Here is a 16,264-nt window from a genome sequence, read left to right as displayed (position 1 = left end):
ACAGTCTCTCAAGTCTTTACAGTGGGTGGGTTGCCCACTGGACCATCCTGGGGAGTGCAAAGCCACATTGATGCAAGTAGATGCAGTTCTCAACTGGTACTGGGTGGGACTGGTGGCCAGACTGGATGAGTCTCCCCGTGAAAGTTCCTGTCCTGTCACTGTCCCAGCTGCACATGGGAGAAGGATGCCTGATGTGGCGGCCTATTCATACCCACACGGTGTTTGCCCTGATCAGCGGTCTTCACCATGGCGGTCTTGGCCTTGTTCAGCGGTGCTTTGCCATGGCTGGCTATGGACTGTTCAGCGGTCTTCACCATGGCGGTCTTGCCCTTGTTCAGCGGTGCTTTGACATGGCTGGCTATGGACTGTTCAGCAGTGCTTTGCCATGGCTGGCTATGGATTGTTCAGCGGTAGCCTGAGATGGAGGTTCAGATACTGACATTGGTGTGGCATAACAAACTCCACACTGGACATTGGGGTGTGGCATGACGAACTCCACAATGGACATTGGGGTGTGGCATGACGAACTCCACACTGGACATTGGTGTGTGGCATGACGAACTCCACACTGGACATTGGGGTGTGGCATGACGAACTCCACAATGGACATTGGGGTGTGGCATGACGAACTCCACACTGGACATTGGGGTGTGACATGACGAACTCCACACTGAACATTGGTGTGTGGCATGACGTCCATCATCACCCAGCGGGGCTGTGGGATCCTGGTCCCTCCTGGGCCCTGACTCCGGCGGTGGTCTCCTGACCAGTGACGATACTCAGGCCCTCCTGGGCACTGACTCTGGCGGTGGTCTCCTGACCAGTGACGATACTCGGGCCCTCCTGGGCACTGACCAGTAACGATACTTGGGCCCTCCTGGGCACTGACTCTGGCGGTAGTCTCCTGACCAGTAACGATACTTGGGCCCTCCTGGGCAATGACTCTGGCGGTGGTCTCTGGACCAGTAACAACGGTGCTGGCGGTTGTGTCTGGACCGCCGGAAATGATGGCGCACTTCTCCGCCGTGACACTCACAACAGGCTGGGCAGACTTCCTCGGAACCTCCCCCACCTTCTTTGGAGTTACAGCTGACTCACCAATCGCCTTCGATCCCATTTCACTTGTTGTCCCACCAGGAGTCTTGACACGGTCCCGTTGTCCACTCTCCAATTTCGGTGCCTTTGCAGGGGGTGGGCTGACAGTGCCTTAGCTCCGGGTCCTACTGCCTGCCCTGGTGGATGGTGCACTCCAAAAACCTGGAACACGCACCACTGGTACTGAAGGCTTTTTGGCTGAGGCGCTACGACGGGACTGATGAACTGGAGGGGGGTAGGGCAAACAGGTCAATTTGACAAAGGGACAGTTTCTGACGGACACTGGGATGGGTAGTTGGAGGGGGTCTGGAAGTGGAGGTAGAGGAGGTGGTTGTAGGAGGTGTCACTTTAGGTGTTTTGGGTGCAGGTGCAGGTACTGGAGGCTGTCGTGAGGTGGATGGATGTTGGGTGAGTGATTGCCGGCGTTTGTGTACTTTGGGAGGGGGCGTCACAGACACACTGGGAAAGGACACAGGGGACGTGTAAATGGCAGTGGAGGTGGTGAGTGCCGGATGAGCGGCTTGTGGTGCTGGGTGTTCTGGTGCGAGTCCTAGTGCCTGTAGATGTGGTGCATGCAGGTGTGTGTGTAGACGAGACTGGGAGGGAGGAGGGAGAAGAGGAGGAGGGGGACACAGTGGAGACAGTGGATGTTGGTATGTCTGTATGGGTGTGATGCTTGTGTGAGTGCCTGTGGTGTGTGTGGTGCCTATGTTTGCTTGAGCTACTTTTGTGTGTTGACTTGTGTGCCTGCTGGTCTGTAGGTGTGCTTGGGATGGGGTGGGGTACAGGGGATTGGGTCTGGGTGGAGGACGTTGGAGGGGGGAGGCTGGACACAGGGACAATGGCTGCCATCAGTGCTGAAGCCAGAGATTGCAGGGTTCGCTGAAGGACAGCCTGACCAGAATGAATGCCTTCCAGGAATGCATTACCGTGTTTCAACTCTCGTTCTACACCCTGAATGGCATTCACAATGGTAGACTACCCAACCGTGAGTGACCTGAGGAGGTCAATGGCCTCCTCACTGAGGGCAGCTGGGGTGACTGGGGCAGGGCCTGAGGTGTCTGGGGTGAAGGTGATGCCCACCCTCCTGGGTGAGCGGGCATGGGACACACGCTGAGGGCTGCTGGGAGGGCGGTGCTGGTAGGGGAGGTGGCGGCTGTACCTGTAGAAGTGGGGCGCACAGATGGTGCCACCACCACAGGGGAGCTCCCATCGGCGGACGAGTCCGTGTCGCTGGTTGGTGATCTGGTGGCCAACGTGAAGCTCCCCTCGCCCTCCGTCCCACTGGTAAATTCAGAGTCTGTGGTGTGGCCCTCCATGGCCATGTGGGATGCAGCTCCCTCGTGCTCCGGTGCCACTGTACCTCCGCCTGTTGATGCTGATGTACAAAAGGACAGGGAGAGCAAGAAAAGGTGGGAGACAGAAGAAAGAAAGTTTTAGTGCATGGCATACCGCTACCGTTGGCGGACAAGACAGACGCAGCAGCCCCATGCATTACGCCGTGCTCCTGACTTTTGCACATGCTATTTCTGGGATATGGCCTACATGGCAATGGTAGTAATCTGCCCACATGGATGGCAAAGGGGCAACTATACATCAACTTGCCTCTGTTTTGAGCTGGGGTAGAGTGCCACATAGCCTACATAATGGAGGGGCCTTGCCTACCTAACTCGCCCTAGCCTAGGGACACCCACAACCTACCGCCCCCACCAAGACACCTCCACTGCACGCAAAGCCCATATGATGAGGTAGTACTCACCCCCTTGTGTCTGCTGTGATGTCCTTAAGCGCCCATCCAACTCCGGGTAGGCCACCGCCAGGATCCGGAACATCAGGGGGGTCATGGTGCGACGGGCACCCCTCCCACGTTGGGAGGCCATCCCCAGCTGAGCCTCCGCCGTCTTCTTGCTGCAGCGGGGAATGTCCTCCCATCTCTTACGGCAGTGGGTGCCCCGTCTCTGGTGGACCCAAGGATCCGGACTTCCTTGGCGATGGCACGCCAAAGGCCCCTCTTCTGGTGGGCGCTGACCTACATGACATGCACAAGGAAAGAGGACAGTCATTACCTACTGCACCGTCGTAGTGATTGGCCCCCTACCAACTCTATCCCTGTGGCCCATTCATCCCCATGCATAACTGTTCTATGTACTCTGCCCCCTTCCCTCATCCACCCAGCCCTCTCCACCCAAGCCTAGCCCATACAACGTGCTCCCTGTGTACTAACCTGTTGGTCTGGAGGACCGTAGAGTAGCGTGTACTGGGGGAGGACCCCATCCACAAGTTTCTCCAACTCCTGTGCAGTGAAGGCAGGGGCCCTTTCCCCAGATGCAGCAGCCATCGTCGCTTCCAGACCGAGTTCACAGCAGCACTAGCAGTGTAGGACCTCTCCTGTCGAAGGTCAGGTATCTAGTGATTGAAGAGATAGAAAATGGTGGTGACGTCCACGGCGGGGCTCATCATCACCGCCAGCGCACCTGTTCATTGGCTGCTGGGACTCATGGGGTCCAATGTTAACCAATGCAGCAATGTGCCGCGCTCTATGACCGCCTACCACGACGGTGTCCAACGCCAGCGCAGTTACCCCACAATCCCATTGTCCCAGTTTAGAGATCAGGCAGCCGCCATTTCAGGGGCCCACATGGCTTCAATTACTACTGTGTCACACATACCGAGGCCTACACTCAAAACCTTTCCCGGATGGGTTAATTGTCTGTTGTAGTCTTGTGTGTGACTCTGGGTACATACCTGGAGGAATGCTGACAGTTTCTTCGCTGTTGTCCTTCTTAGGTAACGTCAGTTGGGACATATTGGAAGATGGCGGAATCCACTGGTGTACCGACCGCTGGTGGACCTGTTCACAATGCAGGAGCGACATGTCATCGTGACCTACCAGTTTGACTGTGCCACAATCCAGGAACTATGTACCCAGTTGGAGGCAGACCTGATGTCACCAATCCGCCATCCGACTGGAATCCCCCCTGACGTGCAGGTGCTGTCAGTGCTGCATTTCCTTGCAAGTGGGTCTTTTCAGACAACAGTGGCCATGGCATCAGGGATGTCCCAGCCTATGTTTTCCAACGACTTGTCCAGAGTGTTGTCTGCACTGCTGAAGCACGTAAGGAGATACATCATTTTCCCTGAGGTGGAGGATTTGCCTACAGTGAAAGGTGATTTCTATGCCCTTGGACATATCCCCAACGTCATAGGTGCCATTGATGGGACCCATGTAGCTCTGGTCTCCCCCCGCAGGAATGAACAGGTGTACAGGAACAGGAAGAGTTATCATTCCATGAATGTCCAGATGGTCTGTTTGGCAGACCAGTACATCTCGCAGGTAAATGCTATGTTCCCTGGCTCTGTGCATGACGCCTACATCCTGCGGAATAGCAGCATCCCTGATATGATGGGTCAACTCCAGAGGCACCGTGTATGGCTATTGGGGGACTCTGGTTACCCCAACCTGTCATGGCTATTGACCCCAGTGAGGAATCCCAGGACCAGGGCAGAGGAACGGTACAATGAGGCCCATGGGCTGACTAGGAGGGTGATTGAGCGGACCTTCGGCCTCATGAAGTCCAGGTTCAGGTGCCTCCATATGACTGGTGGATCCCTATTCTACTCACCGAAGAAGGTGTGAGACATCATCATCGCCTGCTCCATGCTCCATAACTTGGCATTGCGACGGCAGGTGCCTTTTCTTCAGGAGGATGATCCAGATGACGGTGTTGTTGCAGCGGGGGAGCCTGGGGAGCCTGTGAACAGTGATGAGGAGGAAGCTGATGAAGATGAAAACGACAACAGGGAGTCAGTCATACAGCAATATTTTCAGTGAGACACAGGTGAGTACATTTTCATGTTTCACATATTATTAACTTTCACACGTCTACCTCTATCCTGTACCTACATTTCACTCCCTATTTGTTAACTGAGTTGTCCCCTTCCATTTCAGTTTCACTATTGTGGTAACCTACGTGTCAACAGCTTGCACCCTTGAAAGGCTTGTGATGTGTGACATTGGTATGTTGGCCTTCCAATGGGTAACCTTTTTTAACACTGTAATTGACAATACAAAGTTCACAATCATTGACTGACTCCAGTTTTATTAGTGTTTCAAGGGTGTTTATTTAAGTGCATAACAATGAAGGGGGGTTGTGAAATGGGGATGGGTGATGGTGGAGGAATGTCCATGGCAGAGTCCAGTCTATTAGTCTCACAGGTACGTTGCACTTCTGGCCATTGGAAGTGGAGCTGGGGCAGTTCCGATTTGGACAGGGTATCAAAGTGGGACAGTGGGAGGACGATCAGGGTGGTCTTATTTCCTGGCGGGGGTCTTGCCATCTTGCTCTGTCTGGTTCCTGGATCTCAGGGCCCGCTTGCGTGGTGGTGGTCCGTCTGCAGGGGATGGGGTGCTGGTGTGTTGGTCCTGTGGCGGTGCCTCCAGTCCACTAGCGCCAGCGGAGGTGGTGGGCATTTCATCGTCCTGGCTAGTGTCAGGGGCCCCTTGGAGTGCCACGGTGTCCCTCAAGGTCTTTTGAATGTCCGTCAGCACCCCTACAATGGTGCCCAGGGCGGAGCCGATGGTCCTGAGCTCCTCCCTGAACCCCAAATACTGTTCCTCCTGCAGACGCAGGGTCTCCTGCAACTTGTCCAGTACCGTTGCCATCAGCTCCTGGGAGTGGTGGTATGCTCCCATGATGGAGGAGAGGGCCTCGTTGAGAGTAGGTTCCCTTGGCCTGTCCTCCCTCTGTCGCACAGCAGCCCTCCCAGTTCCCCTGTGTTCCTGTGCCTCCGTCCCCTCGACCGTGTGCCCACTACCACTGCCCCCAGGTCCCTGTTGTTGTTGGGGTGGTGGGTTCGCCTGGGTGCCCTGTAGTGGTGGACACACCGCTGATTGACCTGTCCAGGAAGGTTTGGGCCCGCTGGGTGGGTGCTGTGCTGGTGTTCCCAGAGGGTGGCAGTTCGGTGTTGGGCTGTGGCTGGGCAAGGGGAACCGACTGTTCCGAGGCCCACAATGGTCCGGGCTGGTCATCAAGATCCAGTGGGGCAGAGCTGCTGTCGTCACTGTGGGCCTCTTCTGGGGGTGGAGTGGTGTTGTCTGGACCCTCTGGTGTGGTGACGTTCCTTCGGGTTCCTGCTGAGGTATGAGTACATGATTATTGCATGTGTTTCATTATGTGCAATGTTTGGGTGTGCGTGTACCCCAGTGCAGGCATTCCTGTGTGGGGGATTGTGTGGTGATAGTTGGGGGGGGTGGTGGGTCTGTGCAGTGGGCATGCTTTAGTGATGGGTATCCATGCTTAGTTAGGTCATGCAGGTTTTGGGGTTGGGATGGGTGGTTGGTGTCATGGGTAGATAGGCTTGGATTTGGAGTGATAGGGGAGGGTGTGAGGGTGGGGGTATGTGATAGCATGCAGGTAGGGTGGGAGATATGATTGTTGAAATTTGACTTACCAGTGTCCGTTCCTCCAACGACTCCTGCGAGGCCCTCAGGATGCAAGATGGACAAGACTTGCTCCTCCCATGTTGTTAGTTGTGGGGGAGGAGGTGGGGGTCCGCCGCAAGTCCGCTGTACTGCGATGTGGTGCCTGGATACCGTGGAACGCACCTTCCCCCGTAGGTCGTTCCACCTCTTCCTGATGTCCTCCCTATTTCTTGGGTGCTGTTCCACAGCGTTGACCCTCTCGACTATTCTTTGCATTAGCTCCATCTTCCTGGCTATTGATGTGTGCTGTACCTGTGATCCAAATAGCTGTGGCTCTACCCGGATGATTTCCTCGACCATGACCCTGAGCTCCTCCTCGGAGAAGCGGGGGTGTCTTTGGCGTGCCATGGGGTGGTGTGTGTGATGTGTGGGGTGGTGTATGTTTTGATGAGTGTGGTGAGTGTAGTGGTATGTGGTGTTTTGTGCGTGGGTGTGGTGTGGGTGATGGTGTAGTGTGCCTCTGTGTGATGGGGTTCTCTATTCTGTGCTGTCTCTCTCTGGCCTTCTCTCAGAAATTGTGGTTGTAGGGGTTTGTGTGTGATGTGGGTGTCTGTTTTATATTGTATTGTGTGTGTGGGAGTGGTGTGTGTATGTGTATCAGGGTTGTGTATTTCGAAATGTCCAATGTGGCGGTGTTTTGTATATGTGTGCATATTTTGAGCGCAGCGGTGTGTACCGCCAATGGAATACCGCGGTTGAAAGACCGCCGCGTGGATTCGTGGGTCGTAATAGCATGGGCGTGTTTCTGTTGGCGTGGAGGTGGAGGATTTGTTTCCGCATGTTTATCGCTGACCTTTGGTGTGGCGGTGTTGTGAGGGTGTCTGAATTTCGGTGGATTCCGAGATGTGTGTCATAATAGCTGTGGCGGTCTACCGCGGCGGTGTATTGGCGGTCTTCTGCACGGCGGTAAGCGCCTTATACCGCCATGGTCGTAATGACCCCCTAAGTGCCAAAAAACAAATCAATTGTTCATGGAAACCATTAATTACATTCATTATACCACTAGAAGAATTCAAGCATGATTCCCCAAGTATACATGAATAATCCATTATGAATTTACAACCATTGATTACACAATATTATTGACCTTAGATCCAATGTACCTATAGTAGGCAAAATGTATCATAATCAAAGTCATAATACAAACTTTATCTTCAATGGGATGTTTTAGTGTATGACATTCATTCTTGTACACACATGGCCAAAATGACAATTTAAATGTATTCCATGAAATCTCTGTAATCTGGATTCCTATCTAAAAAAGGGGACAAAAGAAAAGAAAAGAAAAAAAGGGGAAAATCTCAGTAAGAAGTATATCTTATCATGAAAATCGCATAACACAACATTTTTATAAACTGTTGGCCAACTGGTCCTAAAAATCATATCTAAGTGATCATACAGAACATAAGAAAAAGGGACAGGAGGGGAGGAGAAAGCCAAATAAATTATTAAATTGATAGCTTAATTAAGTTCCCATTATACTATTTCATTTGCCTAATCATAAATGGACTGAAACCTCCTCATCCATTTTCATCCCCATTGGGGTCATACTGCTAGCTTCCAAAATTTGTCTAGGTTTGAGTCTTCTTAATGTTAGAGATCTACTTCCTCCCCTTGGGTATTTGGTATTGAGTCTGGGCCAAAATATTTGGCAAGTCCCCAGTCACTCAGATGATACTCATGAAATTGTTTAGCTGTACTATATGTGAAATTGTGATTGGTTATTGCACGCCAGTGTTCTAAGGCAATTTTTTAAATGGGAAAATTATGGACCATAACATACCATTTATCACATGGGCATACAGTTGCATGTACTACATAACCAGTGTCACTTGACCTGAATTTGTTGATTTTACAAAGTTTGCAAGAACATGCCAAAGCCACCTGTTGTTCACTTAAACTGAAGCTACAGTCTTTATAATGGTTGCAAATATTGAACCCTTTGACCTTACTCAACCAACCGCTTACCTTAGGTCTAGGAAACTATGGAACAACATATCTCCTAATGAAACACTTTTCTGAAATGTAATAAAAGGATGACTGTCAATGTTATCCTTAAGAGTGGATCTTGTGTTAAAATGTCCTACCTATTCTTTAAGATTCTTTTCGGTACATATCATCCATCTGAAAATATTGTAATGAATCTTGTAGGATTCTGATTTTGAACTGCTGTAACGGTTGGTCCTTTATCAAAAAGAGTCTTACCACTACTGATTTGATCCTCTCTTTTTCTTTGCTGCATCAATGTCTTTTATGATACCCCTTATCCTTAAATCTCATAGTCATCTCTTTATAAGTAGTATTATAGCTTTCCTCTGAGCTACAAATAGATTTGGCTCTGAGGAATTTGCTATATGGAATACTCCACCTGAAGTTCAAAGGGTGGCTGCTTTGGGCATGTAAAGCAGATTTCTCTGTAGTCATCTTGCTATACAAAGTCATATGTTGAGTTTTTCCGACTACACTCACCTTTAGATCTAAACATTCAACTATTCCTTTACTGTGAGTCATAGACAATTTTATATACAGACTGTTGATGCTTAAATTCCCAGCAAACTCAACCAAATCCTTTTCAGTCCCATTCTAAACACATAAAACATAACCAATATACCATAGCCAAATTATAACCTGGTCGGTACCATATGCTAGTTCAGAGCACCAGCCCACCAACAAATTGGCTTAACTGAGAGTAAAGCAGGTGACCATTGCTGTTCCCTGTGTTTGTTTATATAACACCTGATCAAATAAGAAAATATTTTGTGTTAAACAGATCTTTATCATGGTCAAGAGCATGTGTGTATGAGCTAAATAGTTAATCCCCCGAGCACACAAAATATATTTGCACACTGCCAATCCATCTTCATGGCTAATGCTAGTATAAATGCTTTCAAACAGGTCATATATAATACTTCTCCCACCCAATATTACGGATCCTCTTCAAAAAATATTTTGTGTCTTTCAAATAGGATGCTAAATTTTGAACAAATGGAAATAAAAAATGGTCCACATACATAGAAGTATATCCAAACAAACTATTCTTTGAAGAGATGATTGGTCTCCCAGGTGGGCATGTTTTGTTTTTATGTATTTTAGGAAGCAAGTATATTGTCTGTAGGACAGGAGTTTCATTTTTAAGTACCTGCATTTCTTCCCAAGTTAACAATTGTTCCTTCTACCATGTTCTCAGTTGATCAAAAATATAGTTTTTACTTCCACAAAATAAGCCTTATTGACCTTAGTGTAACATTCTTCATTACCAAGTTCTTGTAAAGCTTCAATTGGATAATCTGCCCTTGCTATGTTTACAGCATTTCCTCCTTTATCGAAGGACCTTGATTACAACATTATCATCACTTTCAAGGCTTTTAACAGCCTCCCATTGTTCCACAGTAAAATTGTGTTGTCTCTTGCCTTGGTTGCATACATCTAACAGGTCTTTGGCTACAGGATCCCCAAACACATCAATATTATCCCTGGGCATTTGTGGTAAATATTTAAAGTTGATTTGAAAGAGGTGTCTTTTGAAAAATCTGTGACCAAACCATATTCTTCCTGCAGAGTCGTAATCAGGCCCGGATCCAAATAACTTTAGGTCTCATGAGTGGTATTCTGGTCAATTGAGTGTCTCGGTTTGTACAGGGAATGAAGGGTTTCGATGTCACTGAGTGCTAAATTGGATTGTTCATTTGGTTCAAAGATTGGTCTATTCATCAGGGTGCCACTTTTTAAACTGTAAAATGTATGCAATTTCAATTTGCAAATAAACTTGAATAAATCAATGTACAATTGGACATAGTTAATAGGAGCACATGGGCAAAAAGATAGTCCTAATTTCATAACTTCATTCTTAACAGGAGTTAACATACGGTTAGACAAATTGATTACTGTTCCTGTGTCTCATCTTTCACTTCCATCATGCCCTCCTTTTGCTATGCCCCATTGTTCCCATGGCATCTTAAACTCTTTCTAGGTGGAAGTTATATTAAATTAAACAGTGGCAAGTTGTTGTACTTATTATACCATTAAGTCTGATTCCAAACTTGACAGGTCTAGCTCCTTTATAGACTTTAATAATTAAAATAAAGTCTCACATTTTATCTTATGAGCCTATTCACTACAATGAGGGGAAAACAAATGTGGCTATTTTTCCTCATTAGAGCTTATAAAACATATTTTATAAGGTTCCTGCTTATAATTACACTGCACCCAACTCTGGGGGCTCCTAGGGCACACCTTAGGGATGACTTATCTGTAGCAATAAGGTAGTTTAAGACTTTGGAAGTACTTTTAATTCAAAAGTCGAATTTGCATGAAACGTTAGTTTAAAAGGAGCCACCAGGGCATGCCTGCCTTTAAAATGACACTGGGCACATCAGCAGTGCACCTATGGGTGCACCAACTATGCTGGGGTCCCTAAACATACATGCCCTACCATAGACTAGAGACCTATAGGTAGGTTGACTTAGTCAATTATAATTAGCCTAATTTGCATACTCATGTTGCACAGAGCACAGGCTCTGGGACTGGTTAGCAGTACCCAGGGAACCATCAGTGTCAGAAAAACACCAACAAAAAATGAAAAATGTGGGCAAAAAGTTAGGGGCTTCTGCAATCAGCCCAGTTTTCTCACAACCGCAGTATGTAGAGATGATAAAAATAGCAAAACACTGTATTATCGGCTAATGAAAGCCCTTACAAAATAAATCGTTAGCCTTATTGTGTAGAAAACACTTTTGGGGTTGTGTTGCTGTGGGTTTCCACATGAGATATATGTTAATAATGTAGAAGTTGAATGGAGCAAACACAGACAAATATCAAATTCCATAGGCAGCGCTTATACATCAATCATGAGGGCATGAGCTGGCAGCAGCATGTCCAATTTGTGGAAGTTCCATTAGTTACTTTTATACACGAAAACCACAAAAGGCATGAAAAATACACATCCAGTCATGATCCAGAAGAGATGATTTCTGCATCATTATATTTAGATAGTTGGCATGATATTGATCAGAAGGGACAGAAATTACACAATCAATAAGCATCCAGCCAATCAAATTGAAATGTCAGCTTGTGGCAGAAGTGTGATACAAGATGGCTATGGGTGTGCCCACCGCATGTTCAACTGTGGGGACTTTCCAAATGCTTAAATTCAATAGATTTGCACAATTCTTACCCAATCAGATGTAGGTCTTTAGGCCTTTGGTTACATATGGTCGTATATATGTTTAACTGTTGGTGTTGCTGGACGGGCAAGGCAATGAATACCATGTGAAATGTCCCTTTGTGCAATCCTTGTGTTAAAAGCTGTTCAGCAGAGTATATTAGTTTACCTGGGGTCATCCGCCCTCTGGGTGTGTCTTGCAGGTCTTGTCATCATTGACTATCACAGGACAGGGAAAAGGGACTAAATAGGTTCCAATCAAAATAAAAATGGCTTACACATCACTTTCTCTGATAGTCAATGATGATATGGTGCTTCTGATCCTCCCGGCACCTCCCCACATGCATTAGTGTTTAGAAGTAGATATTCTGTCTTGCATATGTGCAGCTGCTACCTTGGGGAATGATTACTATTGCTGGCTGACTTATCATTAGTACCTCTTGGTCAGTCTTTGGTGGATACATGGTGTATCGTTTTTAGTGGTAGTTTGTGTTCACAAGTGTTAGACATGATACATTACTAAAACCTAGATACTCATTAGCTACCTGTTGTGTGGACCTAGGAACTAAAAGAAAATTCATGTCCCTCCGCCAGGAATATGGGGTGCATAGCTGGGCCGCTACATGCTGATCTATTCTTAACCTAAGAAGTATCAACACATTATTGGCCCTACTTGGAATTTTTATAGTACTTGTAAATAGTGACAACTCTTATTAGACAGGTACTGGAACATTCATGTTGGTATGTTTCCGTCACAGCTGAGGTTGGTGAAGGTGATTGCCATAATGTTTTGTAATTCATTATCTACTAGACACTGTCAGAGCTGGTGTTTGCAAATATTAAATCACATAAAACATGTAGCTTTCTATTATGATTCACTTTAAATTCAACATTGTTTCTAATCTCCTGATGTCTAGTTATTTTGTCCATTTGGAGAGGGAAGTTTAAGGTCTCGAAGTTCAAATGTTTCAGTGTCATTCAATGCTGCTATTTCGAAGTAAGGGTTATTTGTGTGAAATCTGCACACATCTTGAGCACAGAGAAAACCTTTGGTCCCTATAGCCATTTCTCGGTGGGCCTAGAAGAAGCGTCAAATGTTGATTGTAAAAGAAACCTTCAAAATCATCAATTTTCTGTGCCCCATTTTTTGCATCAGAGGTCACCAGTACTTGAGGCAACAGGTACTCCAAAACTGTGAGGATCTAGCAATGTCTTTCAGCCAGAACTGCAGGCGATAAAGGCAATGAAGCTGATGGTTCCCCTGGTTCTCAATTTTGCTCCAGTGGTCAGTGCACCTTCCTGGAGTGAGAATGTATATCCAAGAGATGTGCACCTCACACTTTGCAGGTTGTCCAGGCCCAATCTCCCAGGCAGAGATTGTGTTCAACTGTTGTTGTTGAGTCAGGAATAGCCTATAGCTTCTGATGATGAAGGTAACTTAAAGTGTCTGTTAGTTACTTGCAGTACTGTAAAATCAAATCACCAGATCTGTATTTTAGGGGGGCCATGTTAAGTCACTCTGTTAGGGGTGCTTCTCATGGCCATTAAAACAAGTGGTAGTGCATCAATCCAGGATATGCACAAATTGTTATAATTTCATTTTTAGCACACCATTCCTGTGATCTACTGCACCTGCTGCTGGAGAATGAGAGGTAGAGTGGAATTGTGCATGCTCTAAAGGCTGTTGCAAAAGACTATTGATTACTTTAGAAACAAACATTTGTCATTTACCAGAAGTCAAGGATTTAAATATTTGGCCACAGTCATAATTCACTGTTCTTTTGTGGGGTATATCTCTAGTTCATTGTAATTGTTGCAGAACTTTGGAAACAAATCCTTATAAAGGGAAATCCTGATCCAATTGGATTAATAAGTCTCTTAGTACCTGATTTAGAGCTTGGCAAACCTGATTCTGCCATTGCTTTTCAATTGGGTTCCCCATCCAACTACTATGCAATTCACCCACTCTATTTAGATGCTTGCAGATCGATGGACGATAGTTCATCTGAGTGTGCCGTCTCTGTCAAAATTTTCCTCCCACATTGATGATTCCATAGGCAAAAGTGGCTGTTGGACGGAGTACAGCCAGTTTGTTCACTGGGTCAATCATGATGTGCCTTCCTGTTGATGTAACTGTGGCTGGTAAACCTCATCACCGGCGTTGGCAGATTCTAAGGGATATAAGGTTGAAACTTACATTTTATTCTGCTTTCAACTCCCCTTTCCATTGTGAACCCGATCGTCCAAGTCCTTCTTTTGCTGCTGCTACTTGACCACGCAGCAAATCAACCTCGTTATCGCCAAAATTGAAGTTAAGCTTCTTTTTTAATTAGTACCTTTCAAATTGTCACTTTACATTAGCTCTGTATTCCTGCATTTCTAAATCATTCTTACAAGCAATGTTTTACTAATGTGTAATGTATATGTCTATAGTGCGGTCATTAAAGAAATGTAAAGAAACAGATCTATATCAGTTTTGTTTATTTTCAAATTTGATGCAAGCTGCCTTCATGATAATGGGCACTTACAACAAAAATTACATTAATCCAAAATTCAAAATGTGTCTATACAGATGTTTATTTATGTTTCACAAACTATGAAATCATAAACATACGCATTACACATTATTGGAATAATTAAAATGTTATATAATGTCAAAATTGCATGAGACAAGATAAAACATTTAGTTGAATAAATGTAAATGTTAGTTCTAAACTTAAATCTTTTAAATATTTATTAATGTTACATATGCTCCTGTCTATTGCATTTTTTGATTATTAGTAAATTTAAGTTTGCACCTACTTTTATCAAGGTGTAATGCATATGTGTTTATGTTTTGGTCTAAGTGTCATGATGAATGCTTTCACCAAACTGTTTATGTCCATCACATCCTATTTATTGCTAGTCCAATAAGAGATTTGAAAAAACTGTTGTATTTTCTGTCATAATTGTAAGTATAAATATGTAATTCACATTTTCGTTATTAACAGTGATATGCCTCAATGAACTGTAAAAAAAAAAAATTACAGCCAAACTTTGTGAAATTAAATTATTTTTATCAATAAATGAGACACTTCTCTCATATTTTTTAATAAAATAAAAACATAAAATGAGAACAAAAGGCTCAAACATTATAGCAGCCTGTAATTTTGTTGCCCTTAACTTGCCTCCTACACACACTACCAAAGAGTAACCTCCCCAGGAAAGGGCATATAGTGGGCACAGAGCAGGCACCTCAATGATTCTTCTTTTGGAGGGGTAGGTTTTGGTTTGATAGGGCTTAAGAAGATGTAAGATATGAATTTGGTAGGAGGGGAATGGATAGAAGGGGATGGAGGTTTGGGGTTGTAGAGGTAGAGGGATCTGAAGAGGGTGATGTGTGTATTTGTTTGTTTGGGTGTTGCATGGGTGTTGCATGTAGGTTGGGTGTACTTTGTGCATGTTTCTTTGCAGATGTGTTATTTTCAGGAGAGTGGTGGGAGATTTTTTTGGGTGGTGTTGTTTTGCGTGTAGGTATTTTGTGTCAGTGTGCTGTTAAGGTGGTTGGTGTGGTTGTGGTGAGTGTGGATGTGGTGGTGGTTGTGGTGCTTGTGAGTGTGCTGGTGGTTGCAGGTGTTCATGTGTTGGTAGTTGTGGTGCTGTGACTGGACACACCTCTGGACCACCCAAAATCGCTTTCCACTTTACCTTCACAAAGAAGACTGCACAGGAATATGCCCCACCCACTTGGCAGACGTGGGACAAAGTTACAGAAGCACAACTCAGCAACACTCTCATCCACTACCTCTCACCGGGTGCAATCTACACTGCTGGTTATCGGAATGTGCCGATGACAGCCATCCTCAGGAAGCCAGCAGGAAATCAACAGATAAAAAAACTTTAATGGTTTATGCCAGACGTACGGGAATCCAAACACTCCTGTAGATGACTTGAACAGAAATGGAGGAACAGCAAATCAACAGAATACTGCAGAGCCTACAAAAATGCAGTCACCATGTACCACCAGAGCACCAGAGCAGCCAAAAAAGCCACCATTCAAGCACGCCTCAACACCAGTGCTCATAACAACAAAGAGCTCTTCGCCATCATCAAAGGGTTAACAGACCCAGGGACAGGCACCTCATCGATGCCTTCCTCCCAAGACCTCTGCAACAGCCTTGTCACTTTCTTTCACCAAAAAATCTAGGACATTTATGAAGGATTCAGGAACCAAAACCTGCCGACATCGCTCAAAACCATGGACCCAGCACCTCCCCAGATCCTGATCTCATTGTCCCCTAACACCAAAGAGGACACCCAAAGACCCAGGAACTCTATCCACTCACGAGCACCCTCAGATCAGTGTCCTCATCATATATTCAACCTGGCCAGCACCACCATTGCACCGGAGCTCTGCCGAACTATCAACCGATCCATTGAGACCGCCACCTTCTCATCAGACTTGAAGCATGCCAAGATCAACCTGCTACTCAAGAAACCCATCATCGATCCAAGGGAGCTATAGCCCTATCTCTCTGCTCCCTTTC

The sequence above is a fragment of the Pleurodeles waltl genome, chromosome 4_2 (genome assembly GCF_031143425.1).
Source record: "Pleurodeles waltl isolate 20211129_DDA chromosome 4_2, aPleWal1.hap1.20221129, whole genome shotgun sequence".
Lineage (NCBI taxonomy): Eukaryota > Metazoa > Chordata > Amphibia > Caudata > Salamandridae > Pleurodeles > Pleurodeles waltl.
Note: the sequence above shows the minus strand (reverse complement) of the source record.